General features: G+C 43.5%; 1 protein-coding gene and 1 pseudogene across 2 annotated transcripts in view; one reads left to right on the forward strand and one right to left on the reverse strand.

Moving 5' to 3' along the window:
- The window catches only part of NSMCE1 (NSE1 homolog, SMC5-SMC6 complex component), a 35,414-nt gene extending 32,160 nt beyond the window's left edge, over window positions 1–3,254 (reverse strand). The window contains exon 1 of one of the 2 annotated variants that reach the window (XM_065924534.1): window positions 3,186–3,254. The gene's annotated coding sequence lies outside the window, so the exon portion shown is untranslated. The remainder of the gene's footprint in view (window positions 1–3,185) is intronic. The other variant, XM_065924535.1, reaches the window with a different exon arrangement.
- A 120-nt stretch (window positions 3,255–3,374) lies between these two features.
- On the forward strand, window positions 3,375–7,733 carry LOC136158525 (protein FAM50A pseudogene; annotated as a pseudogene).
- Window positions 7,734–20,719: the final 12,986 nt, after the last annotated feature.

A 20,719-nucleotide genomic window follows, 5' to 3' on the forward strand; every position in this document is an offset into this window, starting at 1 on the left:
ATCTGTCAATAATACCTCAATAAAAATGGAGGGGTAAGGGGACAAAATCAATGTGAGCGACCTGGGTTGGGAAGATCCCCCAGAGAAGGAAATGGCAACCCACTCCAGTACTCCTGCCTGGGAAATTCCACAGAGAGAGGAGCCTGGAAGGATACAGTTCATGGGGTCACAAAAGAGCTGGACATGACCTAGCAACTAAACAACATCGTCAACAATCACATTAATATAATAAAAGAGAAAAAGCACACAATCATCCTAATAGATGCAAAAAAAATAGCTGATAAAATTCAACATCCATTCATATAAAAACTCTTTAGACTTGGCATAGAAGGAAATTTCCTTTACTAAATGACATCTGCAAAAACCACAGCACACAGAAGACTTTAAGGATGAAAAGTTAAAAGCAGTCACTTTAAAATTCAAATTGATCCAATGTAACTGAATCAAAACAATTCCAATCAAAATCCTAACAGGCTTGGGATGCATGACTGTGTGTGATTTGACAAGATGGTTCTATCTATATGGAAAAATGTAAACATAAAACAGCAAAGACATTCCTGGAGGACTTGTCATAGCAGGTATCAAGACTTAATATACAGCTAGAGTAATGAATAAAGTGTGATAACAAAGTTGTGATAATAGCACAGAAATGGACAAGCAAGGCCAATGGAATAGAACAGACAACTAAGGAATAGAAAAAGGTACATACATGCCAAGATACTTGGCATGCTGCAGAAATGGAACTCCAGAGCAAAGCACTTTTCAATGAAAGGTGCCAAGACAGCCCATTATACATACATGAGCAAAATAAAAATAAAATTAGATCCTTATTTCACAATATCCACAGAAATCAATTCTTGAGGGTTAAGGTCATAAGACAGGAACACTATAAAACTTTGAGACAACAACACAGGAGTTTATCTTTAGGACCCAAAAGTAGGGAAGGGCTTCTCTAAAAAATATTAAAAAAACAAACCATACAATAACACTGATAAATTGACTTTGTTAAAATTAAGAACTCTGCTCACCAAAAACAGAAAGCAAGGGAGACAGACAGAAACAGAAGACAAGCTCAAACTGGAAGATATCTGGAACACATTTAAACCACAAAAGATCCATAATGAGATTAAAACAAACAAAAAAAACTCTTACAAATCAGTAAGAGGAAGACAGCTGAAAGAGAAAAATGAACATGGAAAATTTTATGAAAAGAAGGCACAAGTGACTAATAAATTAAGGTAAGAAATGCTCAATCTCTTAACAGGCAAATGAGTGTTAAAACCATAGTGATTAATGTCTTATCCAGCACCAGATAGGCATACATTCTTAAGAATAGCTGAGGCTGAAACTTGCATCAACTGCTGGTAGAGTATAAGCCCTTATAATTACTTCAGACGCTTATTTGATAACACCAGCAAATCTGATATCCCCACAAATCCACTCTTAGGTATATGCCTTACAGAAACTTTCACATTTACCTTAGGAAGTACGTTTAAGGTAAAAATAGCATGCTGTGACAGCAAAAATCTGGCAACAGTTTAAGTACCAGTCAACTCAAGAATATCTACATAAAGGCATTTATAAACATACCATGGAATTCAAAGCAGCAATGAAGTAGAGCTACTCATGGCAATATGGATACATCTCTTAAACATAACATTATGTGCAAAAATCAAGTCACACAAAATATATATTTGGATCTCATTTATATAAAAACCAAAAACTAACAAAACCATATATTGTATTCATGAGCGATAATATTAAAAACTACAAAGAAGAACAAGGGAATGATAACACAATATTCAAGGCAGTGGTTATCTTTGGGGAAGGAAGAAAAGAAATCAATGCAGGCTTTGAGAAAATGATAATGTCCTATTTCTTAACCTGGTGGTGGATGGTCATTGTACTTTTGTTCTTCAAACTTCTATCACATATTTTACAGTTGTGTGTTACTATCTTAAAAAAAGAAAATGATATAAGTATGTTAAGGAACAGCCAAAATTAATGCTAAGAAGAAGGAAGAGGTACAGAACGGTACACAGTGCTATATCTGGGGAAAAAGCAGGGCGGAAGTAAGGGTGAAAAATATATATAGGTTTGTTTGTGCATAGAAGTCAGTTGCCTCTATGAAGGGGGCAGGGGTTAACCATGGATATGTATTACCTACCCAAATAATTTATAAATAGAAAAGTTTGTGAAATAAGAAAATCTCAAACATAACCACCTGTGCCAAGTGCCAGACACAGTGTAAATGCTTCATGTGCACAGTCTCATTTCATCCTTGTCAGAACCTTATAAAGAAAGCATGACTGATCCTATTTAACTGATGAGGAACCTGAGGCTGAGAGGGAAGAAGACAACAGAATTAGTAATGGAGACAGGGAATGACCATACAAAAGCAGGGTTAGGAACTGTGACACCCTCGGTTCAAATACTCAAGAAATATGAGAGAACAATAAAATTACCATCCAGGTCCCTTCTCTGCAACTCTCAAATCGAACACCTTCTCAAAACCAAATCTTTTAGGTTTGAAAACCTGATCTAACCTAAGGTGAGATTATTTAGGGCTGTTGTTTACCTCCTTGGTGTAAATATGCACATATTTAGCTGTGAAAAAAGTATCTGATTACAAGACACTGCTCAAGACCCTGCTGAAGATATGACAGGACATACAATGTATGCACAGTACCTTTGGAAAATTCTAGAAATTTGGGATTCTGAACACGTCTAGCCTCAGGGCTTTGAAATAAGGAGCTGCACACTTGTACAAACTAAAAAGTTCTGTACCCAAAATAGTGGGGAAGCACAGAGGCTGTCAAGGCTGAAAGTGTGGTCAGTGGAAGGCCGTATATTTTACTTATTCAGATTAGTCAATTTTGTATTTCGCTTTTACCAATTAATATTCTGATATAAAGTATTTCTTCACCTAATATTACGACTTTAAAACGTCTGTGTGCGTGTAAGGGACTAGCTTCCAGCCTGTTTAGCTCTGCTGCCCCTCTCGGGGCCTCAGTTTCCCCACCAGGCACTGAGAAGCCTCAGGCCCCCGGACCCCGGGGACACACTGTGGCACACCACGGGACCGACCCCAGGGCCTGACCCGCACCTGCTTCCCGCCCCTCGCCTGTCGAGGCAGCTGCTTTCTGTTCCCTTCAGCCTCCCGCCCCAACGCGCGGATTACCCACCACAGCGCCCAAGCGCAGTCCACACAGACGACGACGAAGGCAGAAAAGAGGGTTCGGCCCCTCCTTCTAGGCGGGGCGAACGCGGATGTGGCGCTTCCATTGGTTGCCATCGCAGATCTATCCCTCCCATCGGGTGACGCACTTCCGTTCTGCAGCCCGCCCCGTTGCCATGGTGCCGCGGGATCTGTCGATAAGGTCTCGAGTTAGCGTGTCCTACGCGACTCTCTGTACCTTGTGGGAAAGGGCTTCCTCTTCTCCTCCTCCGCCTCCCACCTCGCAGTGGCACCCCGCGGCCCAAGAAGAGGAAGAACAAGAGTGCTGTGCGCCCTACTCAGTAGGTTCGATTCCATAGGCACAACTTAATGCTCTGTCCTCAGGCAGTTTCCCCAACTGTAGAACTGATAGTGTTTGCCTCAGGGTCAAGAACGTGGCCTCTGTTGTCAAATAACCTAATCTAGAATCCTGGCTTTGCCACGTACTGGTTGCTGGATCTTGGGCAAGTTACTGAGCTGCCCTGAGCCTCAGTTTCTTATTCTGTCAAGTGGGGATAATAATAGTACCAATGAAACAGTGTGTTTGTGAGGTTTAAAAGAGATAATGGCGCATGGAAGTGATTAAATGTTAACTACTGTCTTACCTGGGGATTGTTGTGAGAAGTAAATGACGTTATTAACAGAGGTGAAAGGACTGTTTTGCATCTCCTGGGCACTCATATTTACAAATATTTGTATTTCTGTCCCTGGTCTGAGTGCCAGTCGTGCAGTCTAGCAGGGACAACAGGTAACTAATTACAGACCAGTAGAAAAGTCCAACTGTCTATCCCTGTGATGATAGCTTCAAGTCCCTACTTGAGGGGTGTCCACTCCTGTGATCTTGGACAACTTCTCAGTTTCTCTGGACTTCAGTTCCCTCATCTACAGGGGGGAGGAAAGCAGTAGAGTATAGTGGTTAAAAGTTTGAGCTCCAGAGCTGGGCCATCTGGATTTGAAACCTGCTTAAAATCTCTGAGACCCAGGGCAAAGTACTGAAGCTCTCTGCCTCAGTTTGCGCCTTCTATAAAGCAGGATAATAATAGCACTTTGTTGATAGGGTTGTTGTGAAGACTGAATGAGTTAATACACGCAAACCGAGCCAGTCCATCATCGCCATCATCGCCGTCGCCGCCGTCACCGCCGCCGCCGTCACCGCCGCCGCCATGGCTCAATACAAGGGTGCCGCCAGCGAGGCGGGCCGCGCCATGCATCTCATGAAGAAACGAGAGAAGCAGCGTGAGCAGATGGAGCAGATGAAGCAGAGGATTGCTGAGGAGAACATAATGAAGTCCAACATTGACAAGAAGTTCTCTGCGCACTACGACGCCGTGGAGGCCGAGCTCAAGTCCAGCACTGTGGGTCTTGTGACTCTGAACGACATGAAGGCTAAGCAGGAGGCGCTGGTGAAGGAGCGGGAGAAGCAACTCGCCAAGAAGGAGCAGTCGAAGGAGCTGCAGCTGAAGCTGGAGAAGCTGCGAGAAAAGGAGCGCAAGAAGGAGGCCAAGCGGAAGATTTCCAGCTTGTCCTTCACCCTGGAGGAAGAAGAGGAGGCAGGCGAGGAGGAGGAGGGGGTGACTGTGGACGAGGAGGAGCTGGAAAGGGAAGAGATCACCACAAAAAAGAGGAAAATGGGGAAGAACCCAGATGTGGACACAAGTTTCTTGCCTGACCGAGACCGGGAGGAGGAGGAGAATCGGCTCCGAGAGGAGCTACGGCAAGAGTGGGAAGCCAAGCAAGAGAAGATTAAGAGTGAGGAGATTGAGATCACCTTCAGCTACTGGGATGGCTCTGGGCACCGGCGCTCAGTCAAGATGAAGAAGGGTAACACGATGCAGCAGTTCCTGCAGAAGGCACTTGAGATCCTGCGCAAAGACTTCAGTGAACTCAGATCGGCAGGCGTGGAGCAGCTCATGTACATCAAGGAGGACTTAATCATACCTCACCACCACAGCTTCTACGACTTCATCGTCACCAAGGCTCGAGGGAAAAGTGGGCCCCTCTTCAATTTTGACGTTCATGATGATGTGCGGCTGCTCAGTGACGCCACTGTGGAGAAGGATGAGTCTCATGCAGGCAAGGTGGTGCTGCGGAGCTGGTACGAGAAAAACAAGCACATCTTCCCCGCCAGCCGCTGGGAGCCCTACGACCCCGAGAAGAAGTGGGACAGGTACACGATCCGATGATGTGGCGGCAGTGTGGCCCCGGCTCCCTGCGGTCCCCTCCTCTGGTCCCCAGGACTCTGGGTGCCCGGCTCCCCGCTCCTAAGATGGGATCGGACCTGCCCCTGCCCTGGGGCTGTTGTTTCTTGCCTCTTTCTTTCATGACACTTGGATCACCCGATGTGTGTTTTGTCTAAAAGCTTTTTTTGATTGAGCTAAAATTCACTTAAATGAAATTCACCGTTGTGATCATGTGAAAGTACACCACACAGGGGTATTGCGTACATTCATGGTGTTTTGAATCACTCCTGAAAGAGACCCCATGTCCATTAGCAGTCAGCCCCTCACACCTATTAGTCTATTTCCTGTCTGGTTAGATTTGCTTATTCTGGAAGTTTCTGTAAACAAAATTATACAGTAAAAAAAAAAAATACATGCAAGCCACTTACAAGAATGTCTGGCACAGAGTAAACCCTCAGTAAATGTGAACTTCCATTACTAATAGAGCATCCCTTATAAATTGCCTTGGGGCAGTCGAATAAGAAAAGAACAACCCTAATGAGACCATCCATGCTTTATTTACTCTGCAAAGTTTTTGGCAAAGTTTCAGCTCATCATCCATATTTAAAGTAGAAGCATTTCAGTTAAACCTCTGGGGTATCTGACAGCTCTTGAAAAGTGGGGCAGTGTAGTGACAATCAGCCTGCACTTTCCCCTGGCAGTGTTTGTTCAGAGTTTGGTAGAGACTACACCCCTTTGTAATGAGTCGTGTGTTTCCTGGTGTGTGGAGAAATAAAAACTGAGGACCAGGAGTAGATAATGCTGGGGACATTTCAAGATCAAAGGGCCAAGAAAGGAGGTAAAAAGATTCAAGACAATGGTGTCGGGGCAAATAGGTAGGAGAGAGTTTTGAGAAGTAGGGCATGGTCAATATCATCAGCATTCTGGAGAGATCAGAAAAGAAGTGACACTGATTTAGAATCAGAGGGCCAATAAGAGCCCATCGAGGGGGAGAAAGCTAGTTGGCCTCCAAGAGAAGTGGATGCATGGAAGCTAAAGTGGGGGTTGCTGACTACTTTTAGGAAAGATGGTTTAGGAAGAGGAGATGCAGGAGCAGAGGGAATAAAATAGAACAAAAACAGGGGAGACAGGAGACAAGAGAGGATGGAGTCAAGGACATAGAGAGGATTACTTTTACCCTAGACAGGAAGAGAGACACTCTGAAACAGGAAGAAAGGATGTGAAATGACTTGATAAAGACTCACCCCTGATATTTTCTATTTTCTCCAAAAATTAGCAAACTCATTCTGCTGAATAAAGGAGCTGGTGAAATGCGAGGGGACTTGAATGGAGTCAAAGGGTTTGCTGAAGGGAATGCAGAAGTGAAGTTTCAGCTAAGGTTGAAAAGATAAATGTGTACAGAGGACTGATCCTTCCTGCAATCTCCCATCCCCATGTCAGGAGCCTCAGAACAGAAGCTTGGCATGGATTCATCCTGGGGCGGGTCTTGGTTGGGCCTACGCAACTGACTGTAGAAGGCAAAGGAGCTGGAGGGCATTGCGGGAGGACCTGTGAGGTGATCCACAGTGGTGGGCAGGCAGAGGGAGGGAAGAGGGAAAGGCCTGAGAAATTGACATGGAGGGTGCCATAACCAGAGGTCTCATGAGACAGGCTGGGTTCAGGAGAAGCAAGTAGAGAGTAAGGATTAGAGTTGATAAGGGAGTGACCACCCCCCACTGGGTGACCTTCCTGTCTCAGTGTGACTCCACCTGCAGAAGACAGTCCATTTTCTAGTTGGCTCAATGAATATGTTAGGACCTTTGCAGTGCCAGACTTTGGACTGTTTGCTACAAGACAAGCGTTTCTTTTGAAAGTTGACCTTCAAAAGTATGAGTCCCATGTCCGTAAATATGTTGTACCAAAGGGACACAACTCAAGGTTTGGCTAACAAGGAAACTGGGGGCAAAATCGTAGGCTGGGGCAGTAGGTCTTTAACCTGAGGACCATAGAAGCTATTGGAGAGGAAGTGATGAGGTCAGGTTTATATTTTAGACAAAGAACGTTGGCACATCTGTTCTTTTCAGACATAGGTGAAATGTTTGACTATGCAGTGGCCACAAAGGAAGCCTCAATAAATTCCAAAGAATCTACAGATTGTATTCACAAACCACAACGAAGTAAAATTAAAAATCAACAACAAAAAGAGAGCCAAAAAGAAACCCATTCGATTCACAGAATATACCTTAAATTAGTAACTGCAGTTACTTCTGAGGAGGGAGCCAGGAAGACAAAATGATTTGGTTTTTATCATGTGCATCTATTACTTACGTAAAATAAAATTGAAAATCATCAGCGTACATTTGAGTTTTATTTCTTAAGCTTATTTGTTTTATTTCTTATTATATATCTTTTTTACTTTAAAAGATTTTATAATACATCTTAAAAAGAACATACATTTGGAAACGGAAAAATACACATGGCTTGAAAACCAATACAGAAATTTAAAAATATTTAGAAATAAATGACAATAAAAGCCTGACATAAAACTTGGGAGATCTAACTAGAACAATTAGGGGGGGTATTTATAGCAGGTATTTATAGCCTTAAGGGTACTTATTACAAAGCAAGAAAAAATTTAAGTCTTCTGTTTAAGAGGTAGAAAAATAAAAACTGAAGAGACAATAAGAAGAAAGAAATTTTTAAAAAGCAAAGAAAGAAGAGTAAAATGAAAAAAGGAAATGAAGTTGACTATGGAAACCAAAAACTCGTGTTCTGTTAACGACGAAATAGACAATCTCCTTGTAAGACTGATCAAGGAAATCACACACATAGGCAGTATTATAAATGGCAAAGGGGACACACCAGACAGAGTAAAACTGTTAGAAAACATCAGAGTATACAATGAACAGCTTTATATAAATGTATTTGAAAACCTAGATAAAAGGGGTAATTTTTTGACAAAATTACAAATTACAAAACTTGGTCCAAAAAGAATAAAAGTAGACCAACAATCATCAATGCAACTGAAAAAGTAGGATAGAAGATTGACTCCAACTGCCAAAATGCCTACACCGAGGTAATATTACTGGAATGATACGTACACACACACAAAATTTCGAAAAGCAGAAAACAAAACAGAACTGTACAATGCAAACTGCAGTGAAATGTGAACAGGATCAAGTAGTCTATCCAACACATTCCATGAGGCTAGTCTAATCTTGATACCAAAATGAGAACAGCAGAATTAAAGAAAATGTCAGTTCCATGTATAATACAAATATAAATGCAAACACTGAGTCTTGCAGTGTATCATCCAGAAGAGGAAATTCAAATGGCTGCAGAGTGTGTAGAAAGATACTCAACCTTACTATTACTTGGGAATAAAAGCAAAGAGATACCGATTTTCCCCCATTAAGAATGACAAAATGTTGCCAAGGATGAGAGGAGACTGGTATTCCAGTACGTATATGGTGGAGTTGTAAACATTACAGCTGCTCTGGAGAGTAGTTTGGTGTTAACTGAAATTGAAAAAGCTCATCTAGCAACTCCACTTCCAGGAAATTAAGTGGAGAAAAACTCCCTTGTGCACTTGTAGAGGGCTGCTGCCACAGTGTTGGCAACAGAGGGAAAAATGAAAATATCTTTAATAGGGAAATGAAAATGCAAAATATTCATGTACAATAGGCAATCGTGTAACATTAAAAGGGATGGATTAACTCACAAGTATTTCCATGGATGAATCTCAGAAGCATAGAATGGAGTGGGGTTAAAAAAAAAAGCAAGATACAAAAATAATGCAGCAGAATTACCATTTATGCAAAATTGGCAAAATGCATGATGGGAATAGTTTGCATTTCCAAGAGATACATATGTGCATGTAAAAATATTTTCTTTTGAAGGATTGGAAATATTGTCACAAACCTGAAACTAGAGAGCCTTTAGGAAGGGGGTTTAGGATGGGGTAGAAAATAAAGAAATCTTGAAGTGTATCTATAATATGCTAACCTTAAAATAATAAAATCATATATGCATATAGTGTTTGTACAATATTCCAAACATTAACTTTAAAAAATAAGATAAATGCGCCAAAATGTTAACAATGGTTAACGCTGGATTGTGGAAAATGGATGACTGTCATTTTGTTTCTCTTTCACTTTTCTATGCTTTCTTTTAATTTCTCATAGGAAGAGTGAAAATAAGAAAAAGAACAAAAACTGTATTTTTAATTTTTAAAAATATATAGCAATCAATGGAGACTAGAAACTCTTTTCAAACCTTTTTCATCTTTTCGTGACAGTCCTCTTTAGCATCTATTATTCACATAATTTGGGGATTCATTACATTTGAAGTTTGATGCAGTGGAGGTCATGGGTATGAGTTGGTGAAGCAGAAAGGCAAAGTGGCCTCTACTCATACCTTATCTTATAAGGATGGAGACAGGCCCCAAAGGTCAACTTTTATTTTATTTTATTTTTGTCTGTGCTGCAGCATGCGGGATCTTAATTCCCCTATCAGAGATTGAACCCTTGCCCCCTGCAGTGGAAGCCCCGAGTCCTTCCAAATCGCCAGATCACCAAGAAATTCCTATTTTTTCCCCCTCAAGGGTCAACTTTTAAAACAATCCCTGTTTAGAGTCTGAGGAGGACTCAGACAATGGATTGGGAAAGATACACACTGCTGGAGGCAGTGTAGGCTGTTCAGTCTTTGTAAAGGGCATCTTGGCTGTACTCACCACCAGTCTAGACATACCATGCTCTTTGACCTCATAAGTCCACTTCTGGAAATCTATCTGAGAACACAATCAGAGACGCACACAAAAGTTAATGTACAAAGTGCATCATAGTCTTAATTCCATCAGAGGAAAATAGCAACAAGTTAAATGTCTCCATAAAGTCCATAAGGAGAATGACTGGCATCAATTAAAATTCTGCAGAACATTTATAGCCTAAAAATCATGCTTTCAAAGAATACTTGAGGTCGGGGAATAACCATAAAGAAGAATATTTTAAGAGCATGAGAGAGAGAAAGCTGGAAAACAAGAAGATATACTAAAATATTGTCAATGAATATCCCTCATTAGAGGGATTATGAGGAGGGCATGGCAACCCACTCCAGGATTCTTGTCTGGAGAATCCCCTCGGACAAACTTTTTCTTGTCACTTTCTTATATTTTCCAACTTTTTTCCAAAAGCCTATCTTGTTTTCTATTCATGAAGAATGTTATTTTTGTAAATAAATTGATTCTATGTGGTCATAAAGATTTTGGATATAATGGAACAGACACTATAAAAATTGGGATATAGTTACAGCCATGTTTATCCAGCGTCATCCGAGAATTGTTATGTAGAAGGGAATTCTCCATGTAACTGGATTATCCCTTTAAGCACTGATATTTTTTAAGATTTTTCTATATTTTCTATTAATATTAATTAATTTCTATATTCTGTATTCTATATTAACAATTCTAAAATACTTATCTGCTGGCTTAATTTAACAATGATTCTTCTTGATGAGTACAGGGAAGGCTTCGAGGACAATTACTACTTCTAGGTCTTTTTGCTTTTGCGTAAAATACCCCAAGTTTTTAATTGTAGCGTCACCTTTTTACAGTATTTCTATCTCCTTCCCTCTGTCAAGCTACCAGCTGTCCTAATTTCTTCTTGTAATTGCCTTCTTTCATGTCTCCTCAAATCAATGGTCAGTTTTGTTGGAAAAAAGACAAAAAAGTAATAATAAAGCTAAATATTAGTAAAGTAGTCACATTTAGAATTTGCTACACCTATTTTCACTTCTCAGACCTCTGTTTTGCCCGCGTCTGTGGTCCTCTTTTCTAAGGAGTGAAGTTACCAGAGGAGTGAATTTCAGGTAAGATGCAAGGTCATAGTGATTTCCTAACTGACTTAAAAAGAAAACTTATTAAAGGTTGAATTCAGGGCAAGCTGACGAAAACTCCAAATTCAGTGTGGTCTCAAGCAGGCCTTTTAAGAGCTCTTGAATTGCAATGACTATTCTCATCGCATCAGAAGCATTCTGCATTCACTCTCCCAAGGGTGATCCATGGACCAGCAGCATTCAGTATCACTTGGGAGCTTGTGGGACGTCTCAGGATGCATCTGAGGCCCTCCCCCTGACCTATTGGAGCATAATCTGCATATTAACAAGATCCCCAAGTGAATTACAAGCAGGTCAAAGTTTCAGCAGGACTGAGTTAGAACAACACACTTAAATTTATTCGTGTGTCCCATGGTCCATGCTCCTAAAGCTTATTCAAATAAAAGCAGTTTCTCTCTCTTCTTTCTCTTTCTCATTGGGAGCAGGTTGTAAATCATTTTCACTTTACATGTATTTCTTTTAAAATGAAGAAAAATGGAGAATTCCTTCTTCTACATGTTTCTTACTTATGGGTTCGGCAGCTTCTGAGGGCACTTTTCTTTCCTCTGATTTGAAAATTATCAATTCCTTTGGGAACGATAGACACAGAGCTCCAAATTGCTGCTTCTCTCTTGGTCTACAAAATATTAAACATCAAAGTTGGGATGGGGTGGGATGGGGAGATGAAAAACAAAGTAATCAACATACAGTGTCATGAATTAAGAGCTTAGTGAATATAAATTTTGTTCCGGTGGTTCAAAAGTATTTTACTTTTTGGCATTTAACAAATTTTTTAAAATTATGACAATCATAATATGATTAAAAGCATACATATGTATATATTGCCACCATTATAATAAAAATAGAGATATAATCATATTTTTAAATCTAATTAAAACTCATGTGAAAATAGATATGGAAACCAAGATTGAAAAGAATATATCTAGTTGACTCATCAAACTTCTCATTTTCATTCAACTTTTGACTTCATCCTAACAAATAATTATTGAGAGTCTTATAAAGGTACAGCAATGTGGTAGGATGCAAAAATTAAATCTTAGTAGTCCTCAGCCCAGCTGCTTACATATAAATATAGCTGATTAAAAAGATAAGATAGATCCACATTCATGCATGTGTGCTCAGTCATGTCTGACTCTCCAACCTCATGGACTGCTGCTCGCCAGGCTCTTCGGTCCATGGAATTTTCCAGGCAAGAATACTGGAGTGGGTTGCCATTTACTCCTCCAGGGGATCTTCCCAACCCAGGCATCGAACCCTCATCTCCTACATCTCCTGCATTGGCAGGAGGAATCTTTACTGCTATGCCACCTGGGAAGCCCAGATGCACATTAGTAAGTGTACTCAAAGAAGAAACTGCTCAAGTACTGTAGAGTTTATCAGTTAAGATATTTTAGGTGTAGTAAACTGACTCTGGGAATTTAAGCAAAAAAAAATTATTGAAAGGATATTGGGTGTATATTATTCAGGATAGGCTAGGCTATGGTACTGAAACAAACATCCCCCTAACCATTATTTCTAGGTCATGCTATAGTCCTTGTGGGTCAGCAGAAGTTCTGCTTTTCACTGGCTGGGGACCCAGATGAACGGAAGCTCCACAATCCTGTAGCCACATCACCTGAAACTTGTAGCCTCCTTGGTGACCACACAGGGATCTCTAGACACTGGAGATTTGCACAGGGGTTTTTTTCACTGCCTCAGCCTGAAAGTGACACGTGTCGTTTCTTCTCCATTGTCATCGGTAAGAACTAGTCACATGGTCTGCCCTAACTGCAGGGGACTGGAAATTGTAAGGGGAAAATGGAATCATTGGTGATCTTACTGTCTCTGCTTCAGGTGGGTTCAGAGACTCAAAAGAAAGAGCTGAAGAATCACCTCTTGCATTGAACGGGCATGAGAGCAGCTTGGGGGACCCGGCTGGCAGGAGCTGTGAGGATGCGGTCAAGCTGCCATTCCTTTGCAGTTTCACGTCACCCATCTCAGGATTTGTACCAGAGGGAGAGAGCAGCTGATTGGCTCAGTCAGGTTTTGTGTCCCACCCAAGACAGAGGTAAGTGGACGACGTGATCGACAGTTCCCCCCAAAAGAAGGAGAAATCATCCATCCAAACAAAATTGGTCCGCTGTTACCATGGAAAGGGAGGGCGAAGGCAGGTGGGCAAAAACACACCCCTGCTCCAGAGCTGATCCAAACACCCAGGTGTTCAGGATTGACATTATCGAGAAGGTTTTTATAGAAGAGGTGACATTTAAGCTGAGCCATGAGGATGGGATAAGTGTGATGAGGAGGAAAGCTAATCTAGGCAAAGTGTATGATGCAGAAGAAGACCACCACCTGTACAAAAGAGGAGACTAGTTGCGTTTGACCAGAAGAAATGGTTTTCAGGCACCTTTTCACCCCAGCAATCCCGGTTTGTCTTTGCTTCATGGGGTATCAGCTCAGGGGACACAAAGGAGTGGGGGCTGACTCAACCTCCATCACGAGTCTGGGGCCTTGGTCTGTGCTGGCCAAGATTCTCAGTTCTCCTCCTTGTGGCCTCTCCTGGGGTTCACTTACACTTCCTTGCGCGTGGTGGTCGCCAGGTGATTAGATCGCTTATCTGATGGCTTAGGGCTCCTGAGGAGGCCCTAAGTGGAATCTGCTACATCATCCTGACCCAGAGTGACATAGCATCAGGCCCTCTGCAATCGAAGAGTTAAAGTATTTGACAAGACCTGTGCAGATTCAGAGTGGGAAGGAGTTGCACAAGCTTGTGCATTGTGGATCGTGGGAGATGGGCTTCACTGGGGGCCGTCTTTGGACACCAGGTACCACGGAGGATGTACCTACTCTTGGGCTTCTTACTCCCAGCCTCCAACAGGAGGTATGTGGTGAGAAGTGAGAAGTGGGTAGTGTTGCAAAAAAGGTAATTGGAGAGCTAGGTTTTCTAGGCACCAAATGTCAGCCAAAAGATTTGACACTTCTGTTTTTCAGTTTTTTCCCTGTATTTTTTGACTGCGCCGCATGCAAGATCTTAGTTCCCCGACCAGGAGTCAAACCTGGGCCCCCTGCAGTGGAAGTGCAGTATCTTAACCACTTGACCTCCAGGGAAGTCCCCAGAATTTAAACTTCTAAAATATAAATGAGGGAATTCCCTGGTGGTCCAGTGGCTATGACTCCACGCTTTCACTGCTGCGTGTCTGGGTTCAGTCTCTGATTGAGGAACTAAGATCCCATAAGCTATGTGGTGTGGCCAAAAATTAATAAAGAAATAAAATGATAAAATATAGATGAAAATGATAGTACTGGTGGGCATGGGGGAACAGAGGTTTTCCTTTTCATGAGCTTCTTTCCAGATCTCCCCTGTACGTTTTATTCACCAAAACTGAATCATATCACTACCTGCTTGGTGCAAAGGAGCCTAAGATAGTGAAATCTGTCAAAGAGGATTAGAGCTGCTGTTTCTGGCTTCAGTCAACCATGATTCATTCTCTGAGCATGAGCCATGGCAGCCTAAATGAGGTGGGAGGGGAGAAAGAGTACAACGGTGGTGAGTAGGCTAAACACAGGAGCTGCCAACAGCAACAAAAAGCAGTGTGTTGTTTTAGTTCTGCTGATAGGGAGTTAGGGCTTGGACTAGGGCAGAAGCAGCAGGGAGAAGGAAACAGGGCAAATGTGAAAATGAATCGAGGCGTGGAGTGGGCAGACCATGGTGGCTCATGGCTGTCTTTCATAAGAGAGAGAGACAGACAAGGGGAAGTCAAAGATGGCGACATGGTTTCCAGCTTGCTTCATTGGATGGTGACACCACGAATTGAGGCTGACAATACAGAAGGAGAAGTCAAGCCCAAGAAAGATGATGAGCTTGGCTTTCGGAAGGTGGAGTTCAAGAGACAATGAGGGGGAAATGTATACAAAGAGTGGGTCGTGAAACGCCACAACTTGGGAGGACAGGCAGTTCTAGATGTAGAGACTGAAATTATAGTCAAAACCAAACTATCAAATTATGTCTGTACAAACTCCAAAAGAAGGTACATATGAGCACTCATAGAGGTGTCTTCTGGTAAGAAGGATTGGGCAGGTGGGGTGCAGGGGAGTAGATCCAAGTGAAAAACATTCACTGACCTTACATCCTTTTGTGTCGTCAAAGTTTTGATAATAGACATCTATCCAATAAAAGAAATGTAAGTTTGTAAATAGAGACTTCCCTGGTGGCTTCCAAAGTGTCTATCTACAATGCAGGAGACCTGGGTTTGATCCCTGGGTTGGGAAGATCTCCTGGAGAAGGAAATGGCAACCCACTCCAGTTTTCTTGCCTGGAAAACCCCATGGATGGAGGAGCCTGGTAGGCTACAGTGCATGGGGTTGCAAAGAGTCAGACTCGACTGAGCTGAACAAGAGGGAGAGCGCTGGAAGGAAAAGAAGAGGACGTGGTGAATGATCCCATTTCGAGGGCAGGATGAAAAGAAAGAGGAAAAGATGATCAGAGTCTCTGTGTGGAATCTTGCGGGCTTCCCTGGTGACTCAGTGGTAAAGAATCCACTTGCCAATGCTGGAGACCTGGGTTCCATCGCTGGGTTGGGAAGATCTCCTGGAGGAGGAAATGGCAACCCCACTCCAGTATTCTTGCCTGGGAAATCCCCTGGACAGAGGAGCCTGGCGGGGCTACAGTCCGTGGGGTCACCAAGAATCGGACATGACTTAGAAAGTACACAACAGTAACATGGAATCTTGTAAATCCATGCAGGAAAGGAAGAATGGGAGGTTGCAGAGGTGGAGGAGACTGGGTGAGGCCTGGGGTGGGGGGAAAGGCCTTTGTGTTGAAGGCCTGCCGCTGTTGACTCTAGAAAGTTCTACAAGTGTGGAGATGAAATACGGTCACGTACACAGAACTGTGATGACATAAGGAGGGAACACAGCGGCTCAAGAAAGCAGGGGGGCAGAGAAATGATATTTCTTAGCTACAGGAGGTCAATCACAGCCTTCAAGTGTATTATCCCATCCCGCTTCACACCTGTGGGACCCCCTCCCACACACACACCAAGTGTAAGTGCTAGGCGAACCTGTACGAGGTGCACGCCAGTTATTCCTGTCACATCCTGCATTACCATGGGACCGGTAGTTGTTGTGGTAAAAGTACGTTGTGCATTTGTCTTTCCCACGAAATTTTTTCTAGCCACAAAATTAACCAGAAACAAGAGAAGCATAACCCCTGCCTCCCCCTCCCCCTTTTCTCAGCAACAGAGAGACAGAGTCTCTGATACAAGAGAATGAATAACAGGCCAAAACTAAGTTAGAAATACCATCGAAACAAGGTGAGGATAGGTATGGGTTTCTTCGCCAGCCCACGGCAGGCTGACCCCGGTGTTGCAATTTCCATTACGGAGTGCTGCAAATTAAAGGAACAGGGCTGTGTGATCAGATGGAGGGCAAACTAAGCCCCAGGGTTTGGATTGTTCACTCGAGAGTTATTCCTCCCTGCCTTTTGTGTTTTCTTTGGCCGTGCGTTCACCTGCTCTCTGATGAGTACACTGCAGAACTGCCCACGAGGCCAACGCGTGCAGTAGTGGAACAAGAAACATTACCTATCCGTGACCTCCATTGGCAGCCAGCTCTTGTGTTAATATGAATCTGGCCAAGGGAGGGGGTGCTGGAGAGCGGTGCTCAGTGAAAGGCGATACCAGGGCCCCAGGAGCCCAGGATTTCCAGCCTGACACTGCCACTTTCTTTCAATAGTAACTGAGTATAAATTTCTATAATAACATATTCAACAGAATGGCTTTCCAGGTGGCACTAGGGGTAAAAAAAACACCCGCCTGCCAATGCAGGAGACACAAGAGATGTGGGCTCAATCCCTGGGTTGGGAAGATCCCCCTGGAGGAGGGCATGGCAATCCATTCCAGTATTCTTGCCTGGAGAATCCCATGGACGGAGGAGCCTTGCAGACTACAGTCCACAGGGCTGCAAAGATTTGGATACAACTGAAACAACTTAGGACGCACACATTCAATGGAATACTTTCAGCTGCTAATACCAGAATCCCCAACTCAAAGTAACCCTCATAATAAGGACATTTCAAATCCACCTTAGCAGTGTTCTAAGATAGGGAGTTCCTAGATTGGGGCAGCAATTCAACAGTGTCATAAAGCTCCCTGACCCTTGCATCTTTCTGCTCTGACATTTTCAGCATGTTGACTTTTGATTTTATCTCTGCCCTCATTGTCACAGTATGGCTGCCACAGCACCAAGCATCACTTCTCTCTCTTTAATAGTGTCCAAGGTCTCTACTTTCTGTCTTTTTATCAGAGAGGAAAATCTTTCCCAGAAGCCTCTTGCATACTTTTATTCAAGTCCTGTTGTTCAAAATTGGGGCACATTTTCATGTCCCAGCTGCAAGCAAGGCTAGGAAGGTGAATACTTTGCATTTTCAGTTTCTAGAGCAGAAAAAAAAGGAGCTGAGAATGATTGTTGGGTAAGCAGCCAAACATCCACAACAAGTAACAATAACGAGACTAACAAGTAATAGTAACTAATATTAATTAAGTTACTGGTATAAGACAGGCACTCTTCTAAGGAATTAATATGTTTTACCTTTGTTCATCCAAATCAAACTACTATGAGACTGGTCTCATTTTAGAGAGACTGGGAGAGGTTTCAAAAATTTGCCTTGGTTACACCATTAGAAAGACCCCTCTCAGGGTTTTGGAGACCAAGGTCAGCAAAACATGTCTTGATTGCAGAAGACTCACAATTCAGGGGAAGATCCAAGCCAGAAAGTAAATCATTGCAATGTGGTGAGATAGGTGTTGATAGATGCATAATAGGGTGTGAGTTAGTAAGAAACCGTCTGGCCTCAGCATCCCTTGCTCCCTCCCCTAGGCAAGCAAGACCACCCTGTGTTTCCAGTGAAAGCTTCCAGGGAGGAAAGGATCAGAGAGAAGAGCTTAGAGGAGATGAGCAGAAGCAGCCAGTTCCCTAACTGGGAAAAGGGAGATGAGAACATTTGGGGATCATCAGACAGTGCTGTGCAGACTCAAGGTGCCCAGGGAGGTGACAGGATCCCAAATGGCATGACGATGTGATGCAATGAGGGGACGCTTCACTCAGCCACTGCCAGACACTCTTGCCCCCTGCTGGGGGGCGGGACCTGGGAGGACACCCACTTTCCAGGGTCTGGCAGGATTGGACAATAGCCTCTCTGTGGTACCTAGAGGCCTCTGCATAATTGTCTGCACTGCAAACGTGCCTCCACCCTCTGTCTCACCCTGGAGGCCGAAAGAGTCTACAGCAGCTACTTAGAGTGATTTATTATGTCTGGGGCATGAGCTCTTAGCACCAGGCTTAATTTTACTGTGGAACAACAAATTTCTGCCTTGTGTCGTACCTCCAAAGAGAGAGCCAGCCTGACTTTACAACTGCATGCACAGATAGATGGAAACGCTAAAAAAGGAATCACTGTCTCTGCCATGGAAGAAGGGATCCAGGAATATCTCCACAGATGAAGCACAGGAGAAGCAGGGTACTGAAGGATGAACAGGGGTTCACTAGGGGGGGACAACAGGGCTTCCCTGGGGGCTCAGATGGTAAAGCATCTGCCTGCAATGCAGGAGACCCAGGTTCGATCCCTGGGTCAGGAAGATCCTCTGGAGAAGGAAGCAACCCACTCTAGTACTCTTGCCTGGAAAATTCCATGGACAGAGGAGCCTGGTAGGCTACAGTCCATGGGGTCACAAAGAGCCATACATGACTGAGCAAGGGGACAAGAGAGGAAAAAGATCCAGGTAAAGTCAAAGAGGTATGAAAGACATTGCTCCTCCTCGGAACTGTCAACGTTCTGAGCATCGGGCAAATGGAATTGAAGTCAGCTGATGACTCTGGTGAAGAAGACATCGGGGTTTTACCTTTTTTTTTTTTAAACTTTTTATTTTGTATTGGAGTATAGCCAATTAACAATGTTGTGGTAGTTTTATGTGGACAGCAAAGGAACTCAGCCATACATATACATGTATCCATTCTCCCCCAAACTCACCTTCTATCCAGGCTGCCACATCACACTGAGCAAAGTTCCCTGTGCTATACAGTAGGTCCTTGTTGGTTATCCATTTTACTTATTTCATTTTTGGTTGTCCTCGGTCTTCCTTGGTGCTCATGGGCTTTCTCTAGTTGCTGTGATCGGGGGCTACTCTCTCGTTGCCGTGCATGGATTTCTCGTTGTGGTGGCGTCTCTTTTTGCAGAACATGGGCTCTCTAGGGACATGGGCTTCAGTAGTTGCAGCATGCAGGCTCAGTAATTGTGGCACACAGGCTTAATTGCTCCTTGGCACGTGGAATATTCCTGGACCAGGGATCGAACCCATGCCCCCTGCATTGGCAGGTGGATTCTTATCCACTGTACCGCCAGGGAAGTCCTGATTATCCATTTTAAATAGAGCAGTGTGTACATGTTGATCCACTGGAGTTTTATCTTCATCTCCAAGACCATGAGTAGGTAAGCCCACCTCTTAAAACTGCAGAAACAAGCTTGAATGAGAATTTTCCAAACCTGCACTTTTATGTAGGAGAACGTTTTCTTATTCAGGAAACCCTCCGTAAGCTGATATTAACTGTAACTCCAACATAAAAATCAGATGTAATAGGGACATATTTTTCCTTGACCACAACTGTCTTGAACATGGTTTCACTAAAAAAATTAAATTAAGCCCGACCCTGTATGCCCAGTGGCAAGGCTGTTGAGAAAGCTAACCTTCATCGGAATGGGAGAACTCTATCACATCCGGAGTCAAGTGAAAAGCCAAGGTCGAATCACGTCCATATGAGGGATGAGAGCCTTGTGGTTTTCATCCACACAGATGACTTCCAGAATGTTGGCTGTCTTTGGCCGTCACCCCCAAGCTGGCTCCCTGATGGAGGAGACAGGATTCTTCATGTGACCCAGATTCCCTGGGAGACCAGGCAGCTGTTTCCCACTGAGATGGGCACAGGCTCCATCCCCCAGAGGTCCTGGGATGTTCCACACCTGTTCCCAGGGTGGAGAACCAGCCCTGTTCAGCCTACCTCTGGAGGCTCTGACCTCCCCAGGCAGGCTGTCTCCAACTAGAACCTGAAGTACCTTGAGTCTTCCCTGGTGGTCCCGTGGTTGGGAGTCTGCCTTCCAATGCAGAGCACGTTCGTTTGATCCCCGGTTGGGGAAGGGGAACTAAGATCCCACATGCCTTGGGGCAACTGAGCCCAAGCGCTCCAGAGCATATGTGTCACAACTAAGACCCAGCCAAATAAACAAATAAATACCCCCCCCCCCAAAAAAAAATTGCGTGCCTTGTGTCTGTTAGTCACTCAGTCGTGTCTGGCTCTTTGCGACCTGATGGACTGTAGCCCGTCAGGCTCCTCTGAACATGGAATTTTCCAGGCAAGAATACTGGAACAGGTTGCCATTAACTGCCTTGCTGCTAAGTCACGTCAGTCGTGTCCGACTCTG

The sequence above is a fragment of the Muntiacus reevesi genome, chromosome 2, assembly GCF_963930625.1.
Source record: "Muntiacus reevesi chromosome 2, mMunRee1.1, whole genome shotgun sequence".
NCBI lineage: Eukaryota > Metazoa > Chordata > Mammalia > Artiodactyla > Cervidae > Muntiacus > Muntiacus reevesi.